At 39.4% G+C, this 27,335-nt stretch overlaps 1 protein-coding gene across 16 annotated transcripts in view; it reads left to right on the top strand.

Moving 5' to 3' along the window:
* The first annotated feature begins 818 nt into the window (after positions 1-818).
* GNB1L (G protein subunit beta 1 like) overlaps positions 819-27,335 on the top strand; it is a 67,695-nt gene continuing 41,178 nt past the window's right edge. For 3 of the 16 annotated variants that reach the window (XM_065567990.1, XM_024105712.3, XM_065567995.1), the window contains exons 1-2: positions 819-958; positions 23,101-23,162. The gene's annotated coding sequence lies outside the window, so the exon portion shown is untranslated. Of the gene's footprint in view, positions 1,019-3,373; positions 3,407-23,100; positions 23,177-27,335 lie in introns of those variants that run through there. The other 13 variants (XM_065567991.1, XM_042841542.2, XM_065567996.1 and 10 more) reach the window with 9 other exon arrangements.

Below are 27,335 nucleotides of genomic sequence, written 5' to 3'. Positions count from 1 at the left end.
AACACACCCCAAAATCTTCATTTACTTTTTTTTTTTTTTTTTACTATTTTCTCAGGAGTCTGGACCTTGACCAAGGCTGGGTCTTCACTACCCGCCTGAATCGGCGGGTAGAAATCGACCTCTTGGGGATCGATTTATCGCGTCCCGTCGGGACCGACAATCGATCCCCGAATCGACGCTCTTACTCCACCAGCGGAGGTGGGAGTAAGCGCCGTCGACGGGAAGCCGCAGAGGTCGATTTTACCGCCGTCCTCGCAGCGGGGTAAGTCGGCTGCAATACGTCGAATTCAGTTACGCTATTCACGTAGCTGAATTTGCATATCTTAAATCGACACCCCCCCCTGTAGTGTAGATGTAGCCCAAGAAACTTGGCCCTGACAAAAAACAAGGACGACGGCGCCCTAACGTGCCATACCCCAAGGCTGCTGCAGAGAATACCACACCCCCCAGCTGCAGGGGGCGGAGCCTGCCCTCCACCCCCAGGAAGCGCCTTGGGGCAGGAACCAGGGGCGGGTTCCGTCTGTACAGCACCGGGCCCTGGGCCAGGAGCGGGGCCCGGGTGACGCTCGCGCTCTCCCCCGCGCTGGGGGGCTGCTGGGTGTCATCATCCGGGTTCCCTCAGAGCAGGGCCCACCGCCCCGCCACACCCTCCCGCTCGCGCCACCGTGCCCGTCACACAGCGCATGCCCACCTCTCTCCCCAAGAGAGAGCCGATCTCAATCCTGGGGACGAGGGGCCTAGCGCGTCACGTGATTGTCTATCCCGGCCGGTATCGACCGCCCGTCGCATCATGGGGCTCGACGCTCTGCTGCCTCTGTCTGGTCTCCCTTTGAATCTTTAGGTGTAGCTAGTAGAGCGCCGAGTGACCGATCCATTTCGTTCTCCTCCCCCTCCCCCTCTCTAATCACCCCAGGCAGCGAAGGGATGCCGCTGCCCCCTCCCGCGGCCGGGCAGCCTGGTGAGGAGCCTGCACAGTGTGTCCGCTATCTCTGGGCTCGGGGAGCACCTGGGGAGCCGGGTCAGTGCTGCCACGGGGCGAGAGGGATCCTGCAGCCACGTTACTACCTTGTGACTATGGGGGCGGACCCTGTGGGGCCGAGGGGTCCGTGTCGCTATGGGGAGAGCCCTGTGGGGGCAAGGGGTCTGTGTGGCTATGGGGGGGCTTTGGGGGGCTCTGTGGGAACGAGGGGTCCGTGTCGCTATGGGGGGCTCTAAAGGGGCGAGGGATCCCTTTCATTATGGGGGGACCCAGTGCAGGTGAGGGGTCCGTGTTGCTGTCAGTGGTAGGGATGAGGGGATCCATGTTGCTGGTGGGGGGACCCCTATGCAATATATGGGGGTGCTGGGTTGCTATCACCTCTGAGGGGAAGAGGGACTGTGCAGTGCTGCCACTCGGGGGACCTCTGTGCCTGGAGAGGGGTTGAAGGGCCCTGTGTCACTGTTACTGGGGGAATCAATATATGGAGGTTGCTTTTCAGGCTTGACTTATTTAATTGTCACACCACCCCAGTGAAACGGTTATCTCCGATTTACAAATGGGGAGACTGAGGCACTGAGAGGTGATGCAACTGACAGAAAGTCACACAGCTGGTCAGTGGAAGAGCCAGGAATGAAACCTGTGGGACTTCCTGTCTAGCAGCCCTGCCTCAAGGCAACACATTGACTGTACATATGTTTAATATATAAGCCCTTTGGAGCAGGGTCAGGATCTTTGCACGGCACCTAATGCTTTGCACAAAGGCCCTGATGCAGAGTGGGGCCTTTAGACACTATTGCAATACAAATATTAAATAACAGTAACTTGTTACACAATTGTACCATCAGAGATTAATTAAAAGCTAAATGAAATCAGGACTCAATATTTAAGAACCATGTCTCACACCACCTCCTCAGATAATATCATGGATTTTCCCTCCCACTCCTGTCTCCCTGTGGTTGGATTCTAGTTTTTTTCCTAATCTGGAGCCTCTGAGCTTCCTTCCATAAGAGACAACAAGCTGGCAGCAGTGAGATGGACATTGGGCTGTTGTCTGCTACTCCATTTTTGACTGTGTTCCCTCTAGGTTCCCTCTCTGATTGTATGGTTTAGATCCTGCCTTAATGTATCCCTACAGATGGTCACATTTAATTTGTTTCATATTCTTTTTTTAGTTAATAATATTGACAGAGATGCTCAGAATTTTGAACTAGAGGAAAAGTAACTGGAGATGGGGAAATACTTCACAGGACAAATGTTTGTGAGAGGCCTAGTATCTTTGTCCTATATAAGGACAATATAGGGTGACCAGACAGCAAGTGTGAAAAATTGGGATGGGGGTGGGGGGTAATAGGAGCCTATATAAGAAAAAGCCCCAAATATCAGGACTGTCCCTATAAATTCGGGACATCTGGTCACCCTAGGACAATACTAGAGTAAAATAATATTTTGATTACCATCCAAGTCTTTGTAATTACAGTTAAACTGTTGCTTTTAAATATTCCAGAGTTGTTGTTGTGGGTATTTGGAGGAAAGAGCATCTTTGGAGAGCCCCTGTGTAATGATTTTTTTTCTAGCAGATGGCATTTGTGATGCTAATGCCTTGTGCCTTGAGTTTAGAATATATCACATTAGTTTTTTAATATCAGTGAGTCATAAATACTAAAAAGAAATGTAATATCTTATAATTTTAGTGTATTGAATTTTACAGTTCTATAGTAATCTCTGTGCATTTATTTTATGACCAACAAGAATGAGTATTTTGTCAGGTTTTAAAGACTAAGTTTGATGACGTAGGTGGATTTTCCTATCCATAAAGGGACATTTCAGCTTGAGGAAGAGTGTGGTCTACTGGCTATAGCAAGGTGGGACACGGAATGTAATCTCTTGGGTTCTGTACCCAGCTCTGCTACTAATTTACTTTGTGACCTTGGGCATGTAATTTACCTTCTGTAAGCCTCAATTTCCCCATGTGGAAAATTGCAATAGTAATACAGTACTAATTTATAAAGTATTTAGAGATCTTCAAATGAAAAGCATTTACAAACATAAAAAGTATTATTATATTTTGTACATTATAGCTTTTTAGTATCAAATTTAGCCCAGGCACAACTCCAGTCAGTGGAATTGCCCCTAGTTACACCAGGATTGAATTTAACCCAGAGACTTTTACTACGTGTTACTAATCCCTCTCAGAAGCTGGAAAATACTCTTTTCTTGCTAGATTTGTCATCTTCCATTTGGTAAAGAATGTTTTCCCTCATCTGCTTTTATGTAATGCAAACCAAGTGGCTTTGCTGTACTTCCTCATTAGGAGCCTCATTGATATTGTCACAATTTTGACAATGCTTTATTTACTTTTGCTCCCTCTGCTGGCTGCCTGATTCTACAGAAACCGAGCAATATACTACAAGAGCATGCATAAAGTAGGTAAGGCCCAGTCTACAAACGACTACACCATGCATGAGCATTTAGATACATAGAAATGTAAAGTCATTTCATGGGCCTGCCTACAATTTGAGCACACAGATGCAGAATTTAGATTTGATATTTAGGTACCCATATCTGAAATTTAGGTGCTTTTCTTTGTATCTATTTGTCTCAATGAGAATAGGTGATATTTTTATTTCATTAAAAAATAGCCTGTATTATCCCCTTGTATACAAAAGTTTAAAGTCTGTGATTCCACATATTCTTCTTCCGATGCTCTCATTCATGGGATTAGCAGGGTGCAAAATGGGCAGGATGTATGGCCCAAAAGAGATCCCAGCCTCTGTTGCCCTATATTCTCAGTCAGAATTCCCTCTCTGCAAGATTTCTTGAAGAGCGGCTTGCAGTGTTGGAGGAACAGGCTTTTTACCTCAGCTTGTTCCTATCTCACCTCTATTCCGCCCCACCCCCCCAAATCCCAACCCTACTAACTTCTTCCATGAATCCAGTCAGAGGGAGCAATGTAACTAAGAAGGATCCACAAAGGGACTTAGGTGTTGCAATGGTGAGCATCATGGCACCTAACCTTTAGGCGGCTAGAAAATTCAGGAACAACACTGTGATCCCCAAGGTCGAGTTAGGCACCTAGGCTCCCAATGCAGTGAATGGGGAGAGAAAGGCATCTAAGAATGGGATCCTCAGAAGCAAGTCCACTAGGTGGGGAGCCGCCTAAGATAGCCAATAAGAGATGCTAAGGAGAGGGGTGTGTGCTAAGCCCCTCCCCTTTCTTGGAGATAGAAGCTTAAGTTCAGGTTGCAGGAAGGTGTCTAGCTTGGTGATCCACAAACAGCCACCCACTGCCTGGAATCAGGCAGCTTAGGTGCCTAAGGTGTTTCTTGCAAGAATGAATTAGGCACCTACCTTAATCCACACAAGACAGTCGGAGGTGGAGGGGCATATCATAATTTCTAGAATCTTTCCTGTTGAAGCTGGTCCACTGTGGATGAATAATGATAGTTGATGGAGCAGGGGGACTAGACGAGGGTTTTCCTCCCTTCCAGGTGGATGCTCTATTTAAGTATTTGTCCATAGTGGAACAGTCATTGGTCCAGAGAGAATGATGCTATAGACCTGTCGTTAGGGCACTGACCTGGGAAGTGCCTAGAGGGTTTGGTGAGAGTTTTGTGGCTTGCAGTGGAGCTACAACTGGGACTTAGGTGCCTAACACAGGGGCTTGGGTGCCTGAGTCTGGGGTTTAGATGTCTGAATACTTTCGTGGATCCCACACCTTACTTAGTCGCTTGCCCTCTCTGAATGGGTCTACCCTGGTTTTTTCTCTCCTGCACTGCACACTAGGGGAAGTATATGGGCCTAAATTATTTAGACTAAAAAGGGCACTCTTTGCAAGAATTTTTAATTGTAATTATTGAAAATGATGTCTCGTAGTACTTGTATTGTCTATTAATGACTCCTAATGAAATTAGCTCAGTTTACATGGAAATGTTTTTTCATAACCAAAATCATTCTGGAAACAAAAGTTCAGCTCCTTCTGGCTTGTTTGTGGATGTCGGTGATAAAGATTCTGCTGTCAGAACTGTTAATGGTGTTAATGCATGCAACAGAATAGAAGCTAGCTCCCAATCTCTCATGGCTCTGCAGTTCTAATAGGAGTAAAAACTGGTTTTTGACATTAAAATCACCAGACTGAAGTCTTAATATGCATTGGGAGCTAATACACTGAAGAAGACGATGTCATTTTTGCCTTATAATTACTTCCCTGGTCATAATTGCATTTTAAAGTATTACAGATTACATTTTGCAGCCCAACCCTTCACCAATGTCCTTTATGTGTTCTTACATTCCTAGTCAACAAATTTCCTGCTTTGTACCATGCAGTATTATCTGGCTATAACATGTCTTGTGTTCACATGCCTTTTATATTTTAACTTGAATACTAATTCTCCATAAACCCAGCTTCCCCTGGAATAGTAAGAACTGTGAACCAGTCAGTTGTAACTAGTTTCTCCACAAAAGCCAATGAAAACAATACTCACAATTCCCTTTTTCCAAGATGCATGTATTTTGCCAGTGTTAAAAGAAACTTTAATGCTGACAAATCAAAGCTTGAACTTTTTGCTTTTGAGTTATTATGCTATCATGTTGCAATTTGCACAACTTTGAACCTAAGTAAAATGTGTGTATATTAAAAGAGAAAAGGTAGTTTAACTTAAATGGCAATAATAGCATTCTGGGTCAGAAAATGTATGTAGGTGGATTTATGGATCATTTTTTAAATATTAAAGTTTGACCCATTAAAATGTATTTGCTACTACAAATGAAGAGTTTAAAATTGCAATGGCTCGAAAACCACTGTAATTGCTGACAGGTTTCAGAGTGGCAGCCGTGTTAGTCTGTATCAGCAAAAACGAAGGAGTCCTTGTGGCACCTTAGAGACTAACAAATTTATTTGGGCATAAGCTTTCATGGGCTAAAACCCACTCCATGCATCTGCTGAAGTGGGTTTTAGCCCACAAAAGCTTATGCCCAAATAAATGTATTAGTCTCTAAGGTGCCACAAGGACTCCTCATTTTAAATGCTGAGCAATTTCAAAATTATTGGTCTCTATGGAGCAGTAAAAGTGATCACAAAACAATCAGAATAAAATAAATCCATGAAAAAGCTGTTCAATTTTTGCCACAGCTAAGAGCTGAAGAAAAACTTCCTTTGAGTTTAGTATTGGCATACTGGAATGTGACAAAAAGTAGACCCTTGAGGCTTTTGTCATGTACCATGTAACTGCTGTAGATTGTGATATAGCTCATGTAATACTTTGTTCCACTTCTGAAATCCGAATCAATCATATTATTACAATAGCTAAAAAAACAAACAAACCTATTTTCAAATGGTGGTGGTGTGAATGAGTATGTGTATATATAATTTTACTCTGTGTGTGTGTGTGTGTGTATATATACACACACACACACACACTTTGAAATAACATGCACATGATGGTATGGTAGAAAAGTTTTACTAATTTGTGTTTCTGATAGCTGTATTATTTACACGTGTGAAAGCCATGAATGAGGACATCCTAAATGATCTCAAAACCTAATATTTCTAATATCAAAAAACTTTCCAAATATGTTATACTCATGTAAGTACTTCAGACATAACAGATCAAAACATGAATAAAATCCCTTTTTTTTTTCCTCCTGAAAAAATTTTTTTTTCTTCACAAAAAGCCTTGTTGAGAAGTGCTGTTACGATGCATTTTGATTATGTGCTTGCTGTCTGGTCACCCTAACCAGCGCTGGTCTCTGAGATCTCCCTGAGATCTCCTTGATACAGTTTAGGAAGGCACCGGTCAAAAAGGTTGAGAAACCCTGGACTACAGTATTAAATAGGAGGGCCTTATGATATGAACAGGGTTCAAAATTTGCCTTTGTGTTCATCATAAAGAAAATCCCAGTTGTTTAAAAAAAAAAAAAACTTGTTCCACCACTTCCCATACTTTTTCCTCAGGAGAAAACACAGAATATAACAGAGGTAATAAATCTATTTTATGGTCTGCATGAGAAAGGGTGGAGACACTCCCTTTACTCTATTTTCTTCCCATAAATTGAAATGTGTATGAGATAATATGGGAGATGCCGGGATTCTCATCCAACAAATTCACAGCTGGATTCTGCTTTATTATTTCTTTAAACCTGATAATTTGTCACCAGATTAACTTCTGGCTGTCAAAACTATCAATTGCTCAGTGTCCTCTCTGGTTCGTAGGTGTGCTCCAGAAAAGATACTGCAGCGCATGCACAGAAACATAGCTCAGCTGGTCCAGTTAGTCAGAAAATTCTACCTGCCTGTCCTTCAAATGCAAGTTTCCATCATCAAGAATGGAATTTGAACAGCAGAAGATTTGATCATTTGAGGGGTGTGGAAAGAGGAATTATGCAAACACATCAGTTCTGTGAACATTATTTTTTATTCTGCGTCATAGATGTGGATGATGTTTTACAGGGCCAGATTCTGCCATCTGAAATCAATGGGGCTATTTGTGGAATAAAGTACTATACAGTGTGAGTAGAGGTGGGAGAATAGAGTGCTGGACTAGACAACACAGCAAGGATGGATGACAAAGAAAGGGAGAGGGTAAGGGAATGCATGAATTAGATCAGGGAAAGATTGTGAGGTATGCTTGTTGTTATATATGCATTTTAACTTATTAAAATGGGGGAGGAGGTAGTAGTGTCCAGAGTGAAAGCAAGGTGAAGGCCAGGTTGACCAAAAGAACTACATTGTGAGGGGGGGATTTGAAGTGGGAGACTGTGGTTGTATACTTTACAGGGTCAGTGAGGGTGTGCCGGGTATAGTCTGCAGCATGAAAAAAGGCATGGGCATGCCTATGGCCAAAGGAGAGCAGGGGAGCAACAAGGTGAGCTGAATTGGCTGAGCATGGATATAAGTGGGAGAATAGGTGATAGCTAGAAGTGAGACTTAAGCTGGGACAGAACTGTGTAGCACCGTATAGACAGAGATGAGCTTGAATTTAAAATGGAAGAGAGATTGATTTATCACAAAGTTGCCTCTGCACATAGCTCTTAAACATTTTATTTTCTATATTTTAGAATATATACCTAAGAAACTCCTAAGTTTTTCTATCAAATATTACACTTATAGTGTCAAGGGACATACCTGTGTCTCTGCTCTTTACTGCCACCACAGCCATCTGAGTGCACAAACTGACAAGTTGTGTCACAATAAGTCACTGTTGTCCTTGGGAAAGCAAAGGTAACTTTTTGGCATGACTGGGAAATGGGATGAAGAGTGATGCAGCTTTGTCCCAAATAGGAAGCCTGATGTGGTATGAGCACTTAGCTCTGTGTGCTTTTAATTATTATTTAAAAAAATTCAAAACCAGTTTGACACATTTTTGTCTACTGTTTCTTTCTTTATGCTGACTAACATCTGCTCTGTTTCTGATTGGTCAGGGATTTAGAAGGTAGATGCAGAAAGCAAATGAAATTAAAACCCTGATAAGAAACCGTAAGAGTAACATAACCTTGCTGCTACCAATGCATTAGAAATCCTGACTCCTACAGGACTATCTGTCAGTTTTACGATCTATTAATTATCAGGGGTTGGCAGAATATACTTATACTGATATATTGCCCTACTGTTCTTTGATTAACACTGATAAGTTCCAGCCCCATAACTAGAAGATTGTGACGTTTTAAAAACATAATGAGCCAAAATATGCCTGATGCAGGCTAAGTGACATAGGTAGTTTTGTAGCATCACATTTGCCTTCCATTAGCTCTGCTTGAGACCATAAGAATTTAAGAACGGCCATACTGGGTCAGACCAATGGTCCATCTAGCCCAGTATCCTGTCTTCCCACAGTGGCTGGTGTTAGATGCTTCAGAGGGAATAAACAGAACAGGACAATTATCAAGTGATCCATGCCCTGGCAGTCAGAGGTTTACGGACACCCAGAGTATGAGAATAATCCCTGACATCTTGTCTAATAGCCATTGATGGCCCTATCTTCCATGAACTTACCTAATTATTTTTTGACCACCCCTTTGGATGTAGCTCCATTGGAGATTTTATTTCTGCTAAGAGACCTGTGAGCAGGGACTGTTATTTGGTCTGGGTGGCTGCGTGTGCACATAACCACTGTAAACCATGGCTTTTCCCCGTTTAGATAATCCACAAGGGAAATTGCAATGGGCCCGCATAGCAGTCTCCCCAGATCAGCCAGCTTCCATAATGCTTTCCCACTGCTCCCTTCTCAGTCTTCCTGATGCTCATTTATGTGCCTTGCCTACTAGAATTTAGTCCAGCATAAATTTTTTCTTTTTTTAGGATTGGCCCATTTTGACTTTGCACTTCGTTTGTCTTTTAGTTTTATCATTTGTGCCTCAAATTCTAACACCTGTTGGCAGTTTCACCTTGTTGAATTAGAACAACAAATATGGGGATAATTATGCGCAGAAGGAATATTCAGGAATTGTTTCAGTTTTGTTTGTTTTTTCTAGTTGCATTTACAGACCCCCCCACTCCTTACTGAACAATTGAGGGTGTTGGTTACTTCCTTTTGTGTTTATGTAAGAAAGCTGTTTATAGTCAGTTTTTCCAGTTGGCATATGTACTTCCTTGACTGCAGTTTGACACATCATTCCTCCCACTCCCTCCCTACAAGTGAAGCTAATGAAATTCCTTTTTTTATTATTATTATTGGGGATTGTTGGTGTTAACCATAGAAGTGGCCGCCATTCCAGCTTGGAAGTGTGCTGCTTAACATACTTTGTTTTGCTTGTTAGTTCCCAGTGGTTGAGAAACAAAGTGGGTAGTAGAGCTTAATCAACCATGTACACTTTACTGGGTGCTCAAACAGCTCCGTAAACCGTCACGCACCCATGCTTGTTTAGGTGAAATGAGAGACCAAATGGTTTATCAAAGCAGTGGGGGTGGATTAAAATGGATTATTTTTTCTTTTTGTTGCATGAAATTGTAACACCGACAGACCCCAGTCGTTGTCGGCACGCGGGATCGAACCTGGGACCTCTGTAGCTTAGTGCATAAGCCTCTGCTGCATGAGCTAAAAGCCAACTGGCCCTTAGCTGTAGAGCAGACTCATTAATGTCTAAGTGGTCTCGGTGCCACTAGAGGGGACAGAACAGCACACCCAGGAGGTGTGTGGGTTACAAAATATTTTAGTTTATTGTCAAATGTAAGAAATTTTTCAGAATGAGTTATAGTTCAGCCCATCCCTGCTGGGGTGCACAAGTTGGGGTGAGAGGATATAGGGAACCTCCTCACCCACCTACCTTTGTGCACCCACACAGGAGCCTGGTTCAGTGGCAGCGTTTGAGTTTTACAGATTGCAAGCTGTGCTCTAAGCTAGTTCCCGCAGCAACGCTAGCTGCATCATATAGGGAGGGAGATGACAGGGCCATGCTCCACCTTACTGACTAGCAGAACCACCCTGTTCTAGGAGGGCACACGCTGCACCCTATCCCTGGATGGTGCAATATCTGATTTCCCCCTTACTTTAGGTAGGCGATGGTGTGCTCCTCGTCATTGTGCATCCTTGCTACCTTCTATCCTGAACTGTGATTTAGCACCACAATTGAGCCACTAGAATTAAACTGTTTTATCATCTGTCTTTTTTCTATGACAGATCAGTTATTTAAATCATTTGCCAAAGGAAGGGTTGTATATAATTTCCTACATTTGGGATGGTATTCATGAATAAGAGTTAGGTTATTATGACTCATTTTTTCAATATAGAAATGCAAGATTTTTAATATAATCGTCAAGGTGATTTACAACATTAATGAACTGAGCCCTGGCCTTCCAATAAGATGCATGCAGGCAGACACCTGTGTCCATGTGGAGCCCATTTATTAGATGAAATTTCATTTAAAGGTGAACTGAAATGCTTCATAACTATTAAATACGTTCTTCAGTCTTCAAGATCTTTGATATTTTCATGCCTCACTAGACCTCAGTTTCCCTGAGTGACTAGTCATAGGCGAGGGGACACAGTAACTCTGTGGCCAAGTTAGGAAAGGAACTCGTATCCTCCAGACTACTATTTTCCCCTCTAACCACTAGACAACACTGCCTTCCCACGATTTAAAAAAAAAAACATTTCTGTGAGAGACAGGCACAGTCTAGTGGTCTAATCACAGGAGTGGGTGTTAGGATTAGAACTCAGGAGTTCCTATTCTAAAATAGCTACTTTTGAGCCCTTAACAAGACATTTAATCTCTCTTGGACTGTTTCTCCATCAATATAATGGGGGTAAAACCTACCTCTATTTTACTGTTCCCTATTTATATAACAAACCAACACACTTAATTGTGGTATCTTTTACGCCATAAATGCTGTGTAACCAGATGGCTCCAAAATGTAATTAAATATTTAAAATGTACCCTATATTTAAAAAAGGTAAGGAAAATCTCTATCATACCCCCATGAAATGTGAGTTATTGTACTTAGGTACTTGAAGTGTATCTTCTTCTTAAATAGCATTCTTCTTCTGTGCCATGCTAATGCCAGCATTGGACAAGTTTGTCTCTAGTCCTACCAGGGGAGTAGTGGGAAGTAAGTGTGCCCTCCTATGTCCCATTCCACCATCTCCCCTCTTGACCCCATGCCATGGCTGTTTTTGAATGCTTTGGAGGGAAAGGAGGGACCATAAAACCTGCATGCTTAATATTTCCACCACCACCACCCTGAGAAGGGGGAAGGGGGCAGGAAATGGGCTCCCCTCTATGTGCTGGCCTGAGGTGCTGTCTAGGAATAAGGAGTAAGCTTCACCCAAACTTACTCTCCTCCCGAACAAGAAGGGAGCAGGGAAGGAATTGTGTGGCTCTCCAAGTCAGTTTCTTCCTGGTGTTCCTCCTTCAGTGGTGTAGCTACCTGCTGCCCTGACACAGGGCTGAGTCTCAAGGCGCAATCTAGCCTGTTGCGAATATTTTAGAGAAGTCCTAATTTCTGGTAACTACTTAGAAGAAACATTACATTGCATTAATCTGATCTTGTTGATGATTTTTCTGCTTTGTCTGCTTTGTTCCCTTCTTAGTTCTTCCAGCAACTGTGGAGGGTGCACCTTTAGCAGTCAGTGGGAAAGCTGCTGTGGAATAGAATGGACTGTGAATGGGTCCTTGAAGAAAAAATCTGACATCGGACCCGTTACTGAGAAGTGCTGAAACTTTAAAACCACTGACTTCATTGGGAGTTGTGGGTGCACAGCAGCTCTCAGAATCAGGCTCCTGATGGTGTAAGGCCATTAACATTCCTGTTGATTGCCTGAAATTACAGCTCTGGTGGATGCCTGGGACTTTCTTTCAGAGCCAAGTGCTGAATATAAACTGAATCCAAAATGCCCAGTGCTGAATGGGTATATGAAGAATACCTACAATTTAGGTTCCAGAGGGTCAGCAACACTATTTATTAGAGACTGGTAATAATAGTGAACAGATACGTTCCATACCAAGCTCTCCAGGGATTTAAAAATACCCAAAGTCCAGCCAGTGAAATCCAGCCAAGTTTTATAAAAATTATAGTAGTGGCTTTTATTAAATATAATCTGTGCACTTAAAATGTATAAAGTATTCAGTTTACTTAAAGGAGTTATTTTGCCAAACCATAAATGTACCAATAACTAAAGCAAGGAATAACAGTTTAGGAAATCTAAATTTACAGTGCTGTGTAGAAAAAAGCTTTGACTTTCAGATTTTAAAAAAACTCTCTGCTTAAGCATGTGATTCATATTTAATCCTGGTTATACTGAATTCACATTTGTATATATGTTTATAGTGGGGTATATGCTTCACATGATGTATGACTTGTCCACATTATCACAATACTGACTAGGGTTTAGCTATTTTGAGCGCTTGTTTAGAATACAACCCTCTATTCTGTTATCTTTTACATGTGGTTTTGAAATCTATCTCCTCTTATATCCACAAGAACTTCATGAACACACACATTTCATAGCATCCAATAAAACTTTAGAATAACATTCTGCAAACATAAACAAAGGTCACTCATGTAAAAAAAGGGCCTAGCCTCAACCATGAAGAATTTATTGCAATAGTGGATATAATACTCTTGGCACATAGTTCTTCCGTGAACCCAGTACTTGCAGTTTTTGCAAGAGCAAGAGACTGAAGATCTTGCAAGGTAAATTATAATACTGTTTTATACAAAATATATGATTTTGAAAACTTTTACGTTTTGAGGTCCTTTAAAAATAGGAACCAAGTGAACATTTCATGGTGCTGTGCAGCAAACCTGCACAAACATTATTCACGTGAATAGTCTGTCAAGTTACTTTTGTATTGTCAGCATTTGGAGGATAGGGCCATTTTACCACTAAGGAAACTGCAAAAGGGCGTTGCCTTAGAATATTCTCATATGCAAATAAATACACAGTTTAGCAACTTGTGCAGAGGTGGGTCGCCAGCAATTGAACAAAGCAGGGCCTCGTTTCTCCTTGTAAAAACTGTGTTGGAAATATGGGGCCTTATCCTGCAGTTTTTATTCAGGTTAAACTCCAGGGTTTTTTTCTATTTGTTTGTTTATTTTATTTAGGGACTTTTAACTAGTTTATAAATCCTTGCCATGTAAATATCAGAAACAAATCTATACCAGTTAGCTTTTGTTCAAAGAACCATTATACAAGAATATAGTCATTAGATCTTTCTTTTTACATGGTGTTCATATAACAGAGTCAGCATCATTACAACACCTATAATATGTAATTTCTAGTGATTTTATTAAATTGAGTGCAAAAATTCAGCGGGAGTTTAACCTGAATAAAGACTGCAGGATCACTCCCATAATCATTTCAGGGTTGGGGTGTTTCTGAGGCAGTCCATAGGAGAAAGGGAGGAAGATGGATGGCCTTACTGCACCCTGGCTGTTTCCTGTTGCTGCAAGACCCATACATGCTATGAGAGCTGGGAATGTGAGTTAGGGCTGCCCTAGCCTGCGCTGGGGGCTGAACTGCCCCCATAGCCCCAGAGTCTGGGAGATATGGACACCTGCTCCTTAGTCCCCTGAGTTCGGATCAATTTTCTCTTTGATCCTTCCTGGCTGTGCCTATTTTTCTTTTCAAGGCTACATTGTATGTGCCTGTTCGTATAATTATTACTTTTCATTTTTTGATCAAACATTTAGTTGCACATTTTTATGGAAACTAAGATGATGAGAGGTGCATATAAGAAATACCCATTCCATCCCCAGCTTTTCAGATGACACCAAGTGACCTTAAAGTAGGGCAGGATTTGTCCATATGTAAAATACTCCATTGAAAGGCAGCCAACTCTGGGGTGGAGAGTGGTAGCCAACTGGTATGCTGCACTGTAGTGTGGAGGACAGGGATTTTGGCCAGGGACACCAATGCAAACTCTTACAAAAAGTGCTGAGTGTTCTTTAGTGTTGATGTAGAACAGATAGACTCTTTAAAGGTCTACACTGAAAGATAAACACGTGGTAGATGGAAGTGGGCTGTTTAATGTAGAAGGATGAAGGACAGTCATTCCACTGGGATTTTAACTGGTAGTTCCAGGAAATCTAAGTGTTTTTAAAAATGTATTTAAACTACTATGCCATTTCTCCAGCATTTGAACAGTACAGTCACCACCTGCTTGCCCAAGTACTCACCTTCAGTATTTACCCTTTTCTCACCTGCTTAGCCCTACTACAGATATCTTAAAATTCTTAGAGCTCAGGAGAGTCTTATGCTGGGTAGACTAACTGGAATAATATTTATTCAATAGAGAAACACCTTTTTTCTTTAAAAGGAACATCTGATTTTGATTTTTATTAAAAAAAATGTTAATGATAGAAGTGACATTGTAAGGAGGAAAACTCCACCTTATGCTGGAGCTATTAGTACGACCATTAGAGCTTTATAAAGGGAAATGTAATAAGAGTATTTTGTACTAAGCGTGTTAATATTGATTTTAATGGATGCCTTATTAATATGGTATTTGAAATATTTATACGCATTTCAAAGTTGGATCCATTGGTCTTTCAGTACCTATCTATTGCTAATTATGGTTATAATGACATTTGATAGGAAAAATATGAGACTGGGGATGTTAGCTTTAGTAGCTTTTTGTTGTTGCTGGCATGAGGTTGAGTTACTTATGACGGGGAAACTGATCCAGGTGCGGATGTGCTGCATGATGCCCTGTGCACCATGTAAGTCCTGTAGTATAGAGGGATGTATATGGAAAATTGGAATGGAGTATTTCCACAGAGTACCTGCACACTCCCTGTGTGCTGCAGAGATGTCTTCATGAAAATTCCAAATAGACCAGTTTAGAGGGAACTGCAACAGGTGGATTGGAGAAGAGGCCATGGGTTTAATACTTCCATGGCTTCCGTGGCCCCAAACCCTCACATAGGAGTTGCAGCCCCTATACCACTCCGTGGGCTTCAATAGCGCCATAGAGGGGCTATAAAGTCCTTGCAGACGTGTGTGTGTGATTCCCACCCATTTCCATTCTCACTTAGTGCCCTGCCACAAATCCTAATCATTCAAGCTGTTTGCTAGTTAGGTAGAATTTCACCCTAAATAAACTGAATGGCTATTTCCTGTAAAATAATAACTTCTGATCATTATAAAACTTTTTGTTGGTTTTAAAAGTGACCTGCAGAGGGGATGCTGGATGAGGAAATGAGCTTGTGCCTTCGTAAAATGTTTCTAAGGTAAAATATGAGCAGACAAAACATTAGGGACATCATGTCTTGTTTACCCTGTTTTTGTTGGAGGACTCGCTTTGTTTACACTGAAGTTTTTGTATGTAGCTGCACTGCTGTATCTATATCCGGACAAACCCTTAGTGTTGCATTGGTGCAAGTCATAGCATGCACCAGTGCCTTTATAGCAATGCACCATGTCTAAGCTAGGGGTTTGCACTGGTGTCTGAAAATCCCAGTGTAAACAAGACCTCACTAGTGGTCTCAGCTGTGTATCGTGACTACACTCTTTGCCTTTAAGGGAAAGGGTGCTGAATCCTTAACACAGACACCTTTTTCTTTCAAGAGTTTTGCTTAAATATATGTTAACAAAAACAAAGACTTTTCTCAACTAATTAAGTTTAACTTCCTTGGTATCTGTGATGTTGCAGCCATATATGTTTTCCAGACGTATAAAGCCTTCCAGAGGAGAATTTCAAATATAGGGGAAATATATATATAAATAAATAAGAACCCATCAAACCTTCTTTATACAGGCACAAGCCCATGTTGGGGGTAGAAGGGGCTGCTTTGTTTTATTTGTGCAAGTCCTCCTTACAAGAAAAAAAATACCTCTGGTTGTTCCAAATTATAGCAATACCTCATTATTATTCCTTAAAAATGTTAAATTGTTATATTTACAACCAGGATGCCATTAGCTTCCCTATTAGTATTTAGTTCAAAGGAAGACTTTTATAAGCACAAAAAAAGTTCTGTTGTATAAAACTGAATGTGTGTTTGATATCATGGTAGTTTAGGGAACAATGCAAAGGTCAATTATGTTGCTTGCTCTCCTGTCACATGATGTGGATGTGTATATGAATGCATCCCTGGAATTCCACTGTGGGATCTGCATCTTTGAAGCTGATGCTAAAATTACTGCCTAGGCTCTTGCAAAGGCGGATACTGATAGAAGATTCAATGAAATCGAAGGTCGCTAGTCTGGTAGGTGTTGAAAGATACCTGGCTATGATACTATTTCTGATTTAATAATGCGAATGGGAGGCTAGTCCTTTGTAATAATTAGGACTAATTACTGAAGAGGTGTTGACAGATGGGCTAAGAGGAAACAAACTGCCTTTATCCAGTGGTTTAGAGTCAGATTACTGGTCTTGTGTTATCTGTTTCTCAGAAAGCAGAAGCTTCAATCATTCACTAAGTCTTCAAAGGGGAAAGGGATCCTAACAATATACAGGATTTGGGATGACGCTATGAAATAAATCTTTGACTCAAAATGGTTAAATTCATCCCTTTTCCGTCAATTATTCGAGTTTTAAAATTTGAGTTACAGATGAAGAATCTGATTATACTTCCAAGTGAGTTGAACCAATATTGGTGACTTTTTTTTTTTGCTGTTGTTCATTGATTAGTCAATACCTAATTCCTTCCTCTCCTGAATGCTCTGTTTCCTTCTTAAAGAATGATATCTATGGTTGATATCCACTTGGAATGGGGAGGAAAAGGTAATTGCTTAGGACTTTCTCTTCTTCTTAGTACATGAAACATGAGAGTTTATAGCACATAGACACAATATCTCTGTATGAAAAGTAAAACAAAACGTGTTTACAATGGCACCAAATTTCGGTTATCTAGCTCTTTATACACACAGATGAGACGACGGAAATTTTAGCAAAAATTGGCAGACTTTGGTATAGTTTTGTTAGTCGGGCAATTATTTTTTTTACCATCGAATATTTTAAAAAAACATTCTTCTCTCCCTTATTCTTTCTGATGTGACTTCCATCCCCTCGACCTGGAGTCTTTTGCCTAAGCAGCTGACATTGTCTGTCAGATCTTTGTCTGGTAGGAAGGGGTTTAGTAAAGACATTAAAGAGTTAACAATCTTTCACTGGAATGAACATTTGGAGTGGCTTACTTCAGACAAATGATTTAAAACTCTAGCTATCCTCCATGTTCTCAAATGACTCCCTTTTATATGCACTTCTTCCCACCCTCCACCCAATCTTGACCTTGATATTCTGTGAAGCAGTGGAAAATATGGTGGACTTGGATAGTTTTATAAAGAGAGGTAGCTTTCAATTATTTATTTGCTTTTTAACAATGGACGCACTTTAATTAGTGTTTAAATATTTATAATCAGTTTTATTGTGCTGTAAAATCTGTTATACTTTGATCTAGATTTTCTGGTTTGAGATAATGATGCTCGTAAAGGTTTTCTTAATGAATTTGGTCAGAATTTGACATAATCTGATTATCTGATGAAAGACTGACACTTCAGTTCCTGACAGCATAAAAGAGCAGTACAAAAGGGGGCTGTTCAGAGCCCATTCAGAGGCTGGAAGTTCAAGTTCAGGTACTGCAGGCTGGTTCAAGATTCAGAATTAAGATGGTGAAACAGTTTTAGATTTCACTGTTGGGTTTTGTTTTTTGTTTTGGTTTTTTTGATCGATTGTGGTTCATACTGGACAAAGGGACTGAAGCTTTAAATAAGTAAACATGTTAACTGTCTTCAGGAACTTTTGGTTTAGCAAGTAGAGAGAAATAAACAGCTAATGTAAGATATGACCCCTTAAAAATATTGAAGAGCTAACTGATCAGAATGTTCCAGGCATCTGTAAGGTTCAATAGTAGAAATTCTAGTATGAAGGTCATTGAAGAATTATTGAACTGGTGTTGCAGTTGTTCACTCACTTTTTATTAATATCCTTCACATTTTGACTATTTGCCTGTTTGATATTGTTATCTCAGGAATGTTGAAAATAAATATTGCAGCGTTGTTATAGCTATGTTGCTACCAGAATATGAGAGAGATCAGATAGGTGAGGTAATATCTTTTAATGGATCAACTTTTTGTTGGTGGAAGAGACAAGCTTTTGAGCTGCACAGAGCTCTTCTTCAGATATTACCAAAGATATTAAATATTTAAAGATATTACCTCACCCTACTTGTCTCTCTCAAAATAAGTATATTTAACAACTGCATCCTACGTGGTCATGGAAAATGGATCTAGAATTATGTGATCAAATTCACATGGAAGAACAATTGTGGTTTTGTATCTAAAATCTAAGATTAGGCTAATCAGTTAAAATAAACATTTGTTGTATTTGATGATCAGGTAATATTTACCCTGTAAATGTCATTCCTGTTTGCACCAGAATTACGGTGCATTCTTGTCACATTTCTTGGACTACTTTGCCATCTGATAACTTGACTTATCCAAATAACATCTACATATATTGTATCTGATGGGAATCGCAGTGGACAAAAAGGAGGCGCTGATACCAATTAATGTTGAATTTTAGTGAGACACACAGCAGAAAAATGCATTTTAATCTGCTTCTCTGAATCCTAAATTTGAAATGGTTGATATACATGACATTGGGCCTTTTTAAAAAAAAAAATAAAAAATTGATTCTTGAAATAGTAAAGATTATGGACCATATTCTACAGTCCTTATTCAGGCAAAACTCCCACTGACACCAGTGGGACTTCTGCCTAATAAAGCTTGCAAGTTTTGACCTAATGAATTAATATAGAGTAAAAGAACATCACACAACCTTATTATACAATTTGAAGACTTCTCTTTTCTTAGCAAACTTTTAGTGAGTTCACTTTCATTGTGCTTACAGAGGGTTTTGAGCACAGATCTGGGAGACCATAAATCCTATGCTGATCCTGGCACTTTCAGTGGCTCTCTGTTACCATGGGCAAATCACTTAGCCTCTCTGCCTCAGTTTCTCTGTCTGTAAAATGATGTATAATAATACTTGCCTCGCAGAAGTAGGGTGGCTTAGTTAACAAACATAAAGATTCTAAAGAAGGAATGAATTTAATCTCTATGGGTGCAGTAATATCCATAAATAATTAATATTTTGATTTAAGGGCCTAATTCTGCAAACCTCACTAACTTCAAAGGGATTGCTCAAGTGAGTAAGGATTTGCAGGACTGGGTCAAAAATATGGACTATGAAAACAAGCAGGAACTAAAATAGCTGATTTACTATTTGCTTACTTTGACTATTTGTGACATAGGGGGATTTTTTTAAACAGTTGTTGTCTGAAACATATCTATAAAATAAATCTTAAAAACAGAAACCATGTGAAAAAAGTAAATACAATATTCTGTTGTAAATGTATCCTGAAATGTGGCAATGCTTATAGGATTTCTTGCTCAATTTAACCATAAAAATACTTTCCTTCCTCTCTGCCTTTTCCAATGATTTTGTATTTTGTCAGTGCTGTTTTAGAAAATGGGGAAACAAGGATAAAAGAAAATATTTTGGGAGCCTTTTCGGAGAGCTCAACCAGGAGATAGTTTGGGTACAGTTTCTTACAGTGCACAGTGAAATAACTTGTTCCCTCTAGAACAGTGGTTCCCAAATTGGGGTTTGTGAACCCCTGGGGGTTTACGAAATGTTACAGGGGGTTCTCGGGGAAAAAATTCCCTAATGGCGGACAGAGCTGCCCCTAGGGATCCTGGGCAGCACGGGGCCAGAAGCCCAGAGCCCTTGGACTTCCAAGAGCTAACCATATCAAAGCAAGCATATCTATCACACTGAGGAGATTTAAACTTCAAGACTCCTTATAAGAAATGGAAAGGGAGGTGGATATTTTTTGCTGTTTTTAAAATTAAATAGGCAGCTAGTATTGTTTTTTAAATTATTATGAAGAACAAGTTGTTTGCCTGGACTACTCAAGACCTGAATGTTTGTGTAGGAGGAACTCTTTGAATTGGCTTCTTAAATACCTTCATGCTGTTTCACATCTGATACTCCTTGATGAAACATAGGAGCCTTGTCTTATAACAGGCTTATTCAAAGTGATACAAGCTATGAAAGTGAGATCTTGGAAGAATGTTGCTGTTTTCATAATATAATAAAAATACTGTAATGATAAATAATAATAATTAATAGTAAATAGTGTGTAATAAGCATGTCATAAAAACAAATTTTATATTTCCAAGATCACTGCTTTTATAATTTATACTCAGGTAAAGGAGAAAATCCCTGGAAATATTCATTTTTAGGAGGGGGTTCGTGAGACGTGACATTTTAGTGAAAGGGGTTCACAGGTTGTTAAAGTTTGGGAACCACTGCTCTAGAATTAGGATCATTTTGGATAAGTGGTATCTGTGGTCAATGTTGTATATTTTTTGTAGCAGAAAAAATAGCATAAAATCCAATAACTGATTCAAAAGATTTAAAAGAATATGAAGTATCATGTTGCTTCCATATATGTTTAAAATGAATCCCTTCTCAGTTCCTCTTCCTGAAAAAAATACACACAGAGATGGGGTGCCAACTTTGGGGTGACAGCCAGTGCTAGGATTTCAGGAAAGGGTATGCTGAAGGAAGTTTAAGGCCTCCTAACAGTAAAGGGTGAGCAGTGGCTTGTGGGGTTTTTTAATGGATAGTTTTTACCTCTAAAGTGGTAAAGACGAGAACAAAAATGCCACTGTTACTTCTATTGGAAATATTTAAGTATGTTTGTGTTGTAACATTGTTTAGTACAAACAGATACCATTCCTCCAGAAATAATTATTTATAAAGTGAGGTGTGAGAGGGTTTTTTATTTTGGTTGAAACTTGTGTCACTCAATTTTTTTAATGGAGGCTAAATTTACACAGTAAAAGTTTAATTCGGGTAAAACTGACAGAGACACTAAAATAAATGTAGTATTATGTACGAACTTTGTAAATTAGTATGAAAGATTTTATTTGACCCGTCCTCCCCTATTGTCAGATATCATGGGACAATCTCCTGTGCTGGAACTGGCGATCAATAGAATTAACCCAATTTACTCTAGCTGAGGGCCCGGCCCTGTATGTCAATAGTCAATTGACTGGCTATTTTGTGTTATATATGTTAGACCTGTAACGTCATTTCTTAAGAGTTGTATTTTTATTATATAGTATCATATTACGTATGCATTGATATTGAATTAAAACAAGTTATATGTTATATTTCACATTTAGAGGGAGAAAATCTATAGAACACAAAAAGTTATCCGGTGCGTATTGTGTTTCATGTTCATGTGCCCTGTGGGAGGAAAAGAAAAGTAATAGAACAGACAAATAAATAAGCATGGTGTTGAAACTGGCATTACAGAGTCTGCTGTTGCACAATGGAACCGCAATCAATTTACTGTCTTTATTGGTCGAGTGCCAGAAAAATAGTATAATATTATACAAGGCTAGATTAATTAAATAGTAATTATAAGGGAATAAATCAAGTAATCATAAAAGTTTGTCATGGGAAAAATATGTGTCTAGAATTAATTAGTTTTCTAATAAAGTATATATTTTAATTGCTCAGAATTACGGAATCCTTAATTGCAGACATGTAAGTTTGGCCGGATTAATTTCAGTTGCTGTAAGAACTTGATATATTTCTTCTGTCAGTTGTTGGTTTTTTTAATAGTTTGCTACTAAACAAGAGTATTTCAGGAAATGTCTGCTAAAATGTCTGGAAGGTGTTTAATTAAATCTTTGCAGTCTGAGGACAGTATTAACTAGTTATTGCTGTTGGAAGCAAGAGATTCATGCCCGATGCTGAAGTTGGGAGCACCCCTAATTTAGGAGGCTGGGTAGACAGATCTCTGTTGCTGACAGATTGCTATGCATGGCTGAACTGAAAGGCTACTCAAAACAGCCTTTTGATGGCCCTTGGCTTATCAATTTTCTGCTAGATTGCAATGATTTATCAAGTGTGCAAACTTGAATTCAACTTTAAGCCTGAATGTTGTGTTATACAGAGACAATTGTGTGAAGCCTTTTTTTCATTTATTTTGTGCATTTTCACATTCTTTAATTTTTCAAGGAGATTTGGCATTAGATGTCCTATATCTTTTTGCATTAGCCATATGGGGAGTCTGTTTTGGAGTTAAACTACTGTGTACTTTGTGTCAGATTTCTTTCTCCTAAAACAAGGCTTTCCGTAGTTTTATCATTGCACTTTACTGGGCAATTAATGGCTTCATAAAGCAAAACAGATGGGGTTCTTTTTCCTTAATCTGGGCAATGAACCTGTTTATGAAACACTAAAATTTCATCAATTTCAGCTGTGTTTTCATGCTGTATTTTAGCCTGACATATTAAAAACAAGTGCAATGGGATAAGTGTAGCCATGATATTTGGCTTTCTCAAAAATGTTTATTTCAGTGAGATTTTCAATGCCGAAAATGTTTAACTGTGTTAAGAAAGGTCAGCCAGCTGATAGCTAAAGGCGAGTATGTCAAAATGAAAGACTGAAAAAAAATTATCATTCTGACACGCCAGGAGTATTAGAATGATTAATGTTTATGTTAATTTATGGCTTTTACATATTGATTAATAGCTTTTTGTTTCAGTGACTAAAATGTATAGGGGCAATGAGATCCATATGCTAACTCAGTGTTCTTAGTTTTGTTCCCATGCTGAATCTATGTTTTCAGATAGAAAATAATTATAGTGATTTTTTTTTAATTTCAGATGGAAGTATTTGGAAGTGATCCTCAAGATACCAGCTCAAATCCCAAATATTTCTGAACATCGTATGTTGACATTTGTATGCATTTTCCTTACAAACTTAATTATTTAAAGACATAAGTGTATTGTGTTTTGTTCTCTGTCAGTTAGATGATGACTAGTTAGAGGAGAAAAGGTGTTGAAACTGTGTAACTAGTCATTCTCTGACTGGAAATTATTGAAAAAAATCACGTATTGCTATTAGTAGCCATTTTTTTTCCTGCTTTGATTGGATTTCTTGGCATATATTTGCACCAGTGGCTGATAAACAAATCAGTTTGCTCCCTAACCATTTATTGGTTTATACAGTGAAATGTGGAAACCTCCATTGTTCCCTACATGGGGTCAGGAAAGAAGTTAACTTTGGGGCAGATCCTGAAGGTGGTTTCACTCCTAACCTCCTGTTTACTTCAGTGGCAGAGGGAGCTACTTTGCATCTCTCAGGATTAGACTTACTGTTTTGAAGTATTCTTCTGAGCAGTCAGTCGTTACTGGTCATTAACAACTATTTTGTGGCCAGGGAGAATGAAAGCTCTGGCAGCACTGACTTCCCAACCTGTAAAAATCCAGGCCTTTAGTCAGTTGTAATATAGGATGTGTGGCAACAGGTTAGTGGTATCTGCTAATACAGTATTGTATAGCTTGGTCATATAAATCAGCAAGTTCTGTTTGATGCTGTTATGTCTCCAAATTTAAATTTTCAAAAGCAACAATGTTATGTCAGTATGGAAATCTCTTGGTTATGTTATTTTTTGTTCATATTTCAGTTCACACTAGTGCATGCTTCCAGTCCATTGCCAGGGTTTTATTTTTGCTTTGTTTGTAACACAAATCTTTTAAGGTACAACGTCGTTGCTTAATTCCTACTTTGACACTAATGTCTGAGGATGAACGTAGATAAAGAATAAATATACAAAGTAATTCGCTAATAATGCTAATGTAAAGCACTGGATATATACATTGCTAAAAGGAATGACTCTTTCATTTGTATGTTTTATGTGTCAAATCATTCTATTTGAAACCCATTATATTTACTTAATTAGCTTTTTAAACATAAACACTAAAGCACGATATATAGAATTAGTATTATTATAGTATTAGTAGTATAGCAAGAAAGATATCAAACAGACCTATAAAGGAAAAAGCTTAATTGTCACATTCATGTTTTCTTGGCATATTTTTCAAAAGTTAACATAGTGCTCACATGTCTAAAAGCAAGTCACGTGTCACATGCAGGCAAGCTTCACTCCTCCACCCAGTTCTACCAGTGTGCCTCAGTTCTGACCTCAGCATACTGTGCAGTTTCTCTCCTGTGTTTTACTTGAGGAAAGATTGACAATTATATCAAATTATGTGGTGAAGTTGTAATGTGTACAGATGAGGTCCAGGACGAGAATGTAAGCTCCTGTTCCTTGTAGGCTAATTGAATTCCAAGTTGGTTCATTTGGTTGGGGAAGCGGGGGGGGGGAGAAAGTCTTGTTACATTTTTAGCTTATGATGGAGTACAAACTAAACATCCTGTTGCTCAGATACTTCTCCCATTTAAATGTTCTTCCCTACTTCTATGTTTTTTATGTAAAGCTTGTAGGATTTGCAGAGTCAAACTCAAAGGCAGTGGGCTGAAAATTTACCACAAAAGGCTGGCGGGCATATGTGTGTTACAAATACTTAACCTGCTTTTAGAGTACATTTTCTTAGTATGCAGTAAACTTCAAATACCCATCTTTGAGTTCAAATACTCTGAAATAAGCAGTTCAGTTGCTTTCTGCAGATGTATCTGGAAGCTGCCAGACCATCCGTATTTTAGTTACGTTTGGATAAAATGGGTACTTGTAATCCTGGACTTTGATCCTTTGCCTGCTAGAAATGCCACATGTCCATATAGCATTTGCCCCAACTACTGTTGTCTGAGGTATGTGCAAGTTCCACTGTGTTTTGGCATTTCAAGTAGAGTAGATTTAAAGGAAGGCCAATCCAGGTGACTGTTGGGTCTCTGTTGATCCAGCCTGGCTGCTCAAATGGATCATACAGCCAACCAGTAAGGTGGTAGCCAGCTGAGTTGGGGGAGGCCCACAATCTTTAAATGCAGCCATGCAGTATGGGTACTGCTGGGGGCAGAAGGGGAGACTGCCCCACCATGAGAGCTCAACTGTCTGTTATGATTTATAGGCAGAAAGCCTGGACAAGATTGGCCTTATGGGCCCTTTAGAAAGCTCATACTGTAAGGGCTACCTACCATATTTTAAAATTGAAAATGGAGTTTGAGGTAATATAAATTGATTATGTGCCTTTTACTATTAACTTAATAAAATTGCCCTTTCCACCAGTTTTCTTTGCAATTACATACTGTATATTCTTATTGACTGCAGATGCTATATAGTCATATCTAGTTAGTTAGCTACAAGATGTGGGAAACATGTCTTAAAAATCATCATGAAAGGAGCAAAGTTACCCTTTGACCCAAGTGGAAAAGACAGAAGTGCAATCTGGAGAGGAGCTTTCATACATGAGAACAGGGAAGAAAAAAGGTTATTCATATTGTTACTGACTAATTCTTTAATCTTACTCTTCTTTGGGAGGCTGGCACCTGGTAGGCTTGGAATTTCCAGAAATAAAAGGGATTTCATATATTTGATGATGAGCACACCTGGATGTGTCAAATAATTTGCAGTCATAATTATATCTGCACACCTGCTAGTTAGAGTCCCGAGTCAGTTTACCAGACGTGCCGAGAGAGATTTATCTCTGGCATACCTGAAAAATCTCTCTTTAGCACCAACGTTTTGCTACTTTGTAAACGACTATAGAATAGGAAGCCTTTTTTAGTCTTTGCTCAATCTGTCTGTATCTCAGATTTAATTGTGGGGTTGTGGGGGAAGGGGGTGCTTGGGTGATAGTTTACTAGCAATTTGTTTTTGCTTCGATGTGTGATGGAAATACAAATGACAGGAGTGGGAACAGGAGAGTTGTTGAATTCAGCTGAAATTTTTCCTGTGGGAATCTGTTAATGTTTTTAATTCTCTGTGAGATTTTTCCAAGGTAATCTTTCTGACATTTACATTTTTAAATGACTATTATTAATTGAAAGATCTACTTTTTTCTTTTCTTTTTTTTTTTTTTTTGTATCAAATGCTGAAGTAGTGCATTTTTCACTGCATAGAAACTCAAATAACTTAAGGAAAGTTCCCTTAATTACATGCTAAACAAAGTGGAGTTTTATAGGTGGTGTTATTGGTAATTTGTTCTCTAAAATTATGTAACTTTGCATTTTTGAATAAGATTAAACAATTCCTAATTTTAGTAGAAACATGTTTTGCATGGCAAAGCCCTTTACAATGTGTGATGTACACAGTCATTTGCTAACTGGAATATCGATCTGGACACCTGGATTTTCCAATCAGCATGCAATTGGTGGTGGATCAAGAGTAATCAACATAATATATCTGGGGTTTGTATTGTGCCCTGTCAAAATAATTTCTGGAGCAAAGTTTGGTCCTTGAAGGAGGAGAGTGTTACCGGCACAGGAAAAGCTAGAAAAAAGAATAGGATTGCTGTCTATTTAAAATAACAAGACCAAAGTACAGCAAGGAGGTGTTGCATCTCTCAAGGCTGGTGTCCTTTTACAAGCAAATAATGTCATAAGCAAAACTTAATTCATGTCCTCCAATGTCCTGTCTTGGAAGCCAGTGCTCACAACATCTGGGTCAAGCACATAGTCTAGGACAGAGAACTTTTTTGAAAGTATTTATTATAAATTCCTTCCGTGGGTCTCACTTTGCTGCTTAGAGCCCTGGGGCCTGATTGTGGTCTCACATCAATGTTAGTCACTTTTGAAAATGGGACTTAGGCTCCTAAATCATTTAGGGACTTTTGAAAATTTTGAAGATAGGCACTTAGGTGCTTTTGAAAAATCTCACTAGGCAGCTATCTGCATCTTCAGGCACCTAAATACCTTTGAAAATCTCCTTAAGTGACTTGCCAAAGTTCACAGAGGGAATTAGCAACAGAGGTGGGATTAGAATTTAGGAGTTCCTGTTCCCGGACTGTTGTTCAAACTGCTATGTCACAACTAGTGCAGAGAGCAGTGAAAACTTAAAATGGTTATGCTGTCACTTCTCATCAAGCACTACTGTCTTTCTTGCTGTGCAGTCTCTGATGGTTTAGCAGTAGCAATTAATAATAGAAAATACCTCATTCCG

The sequence above is a fragment of the Chrysemys picta genome, chromosome 15 (genome assembly GCF_011386835.1).
Source record: "Chrysemys picta bellii isolate R12L10 chromosome 15, ASM1138683v2, whole genome shotgun sequence".
Taxonomy (NCBI): Eukaryota; Metazoa; Chordata; order Testudines; family Emydidae; genus Chrysemys; species Chrysemys picta.
Note: the sequence above shows the minus strand (reverse complement) of the source record. Positions and strands in the feature narration are given on the sequence as shown.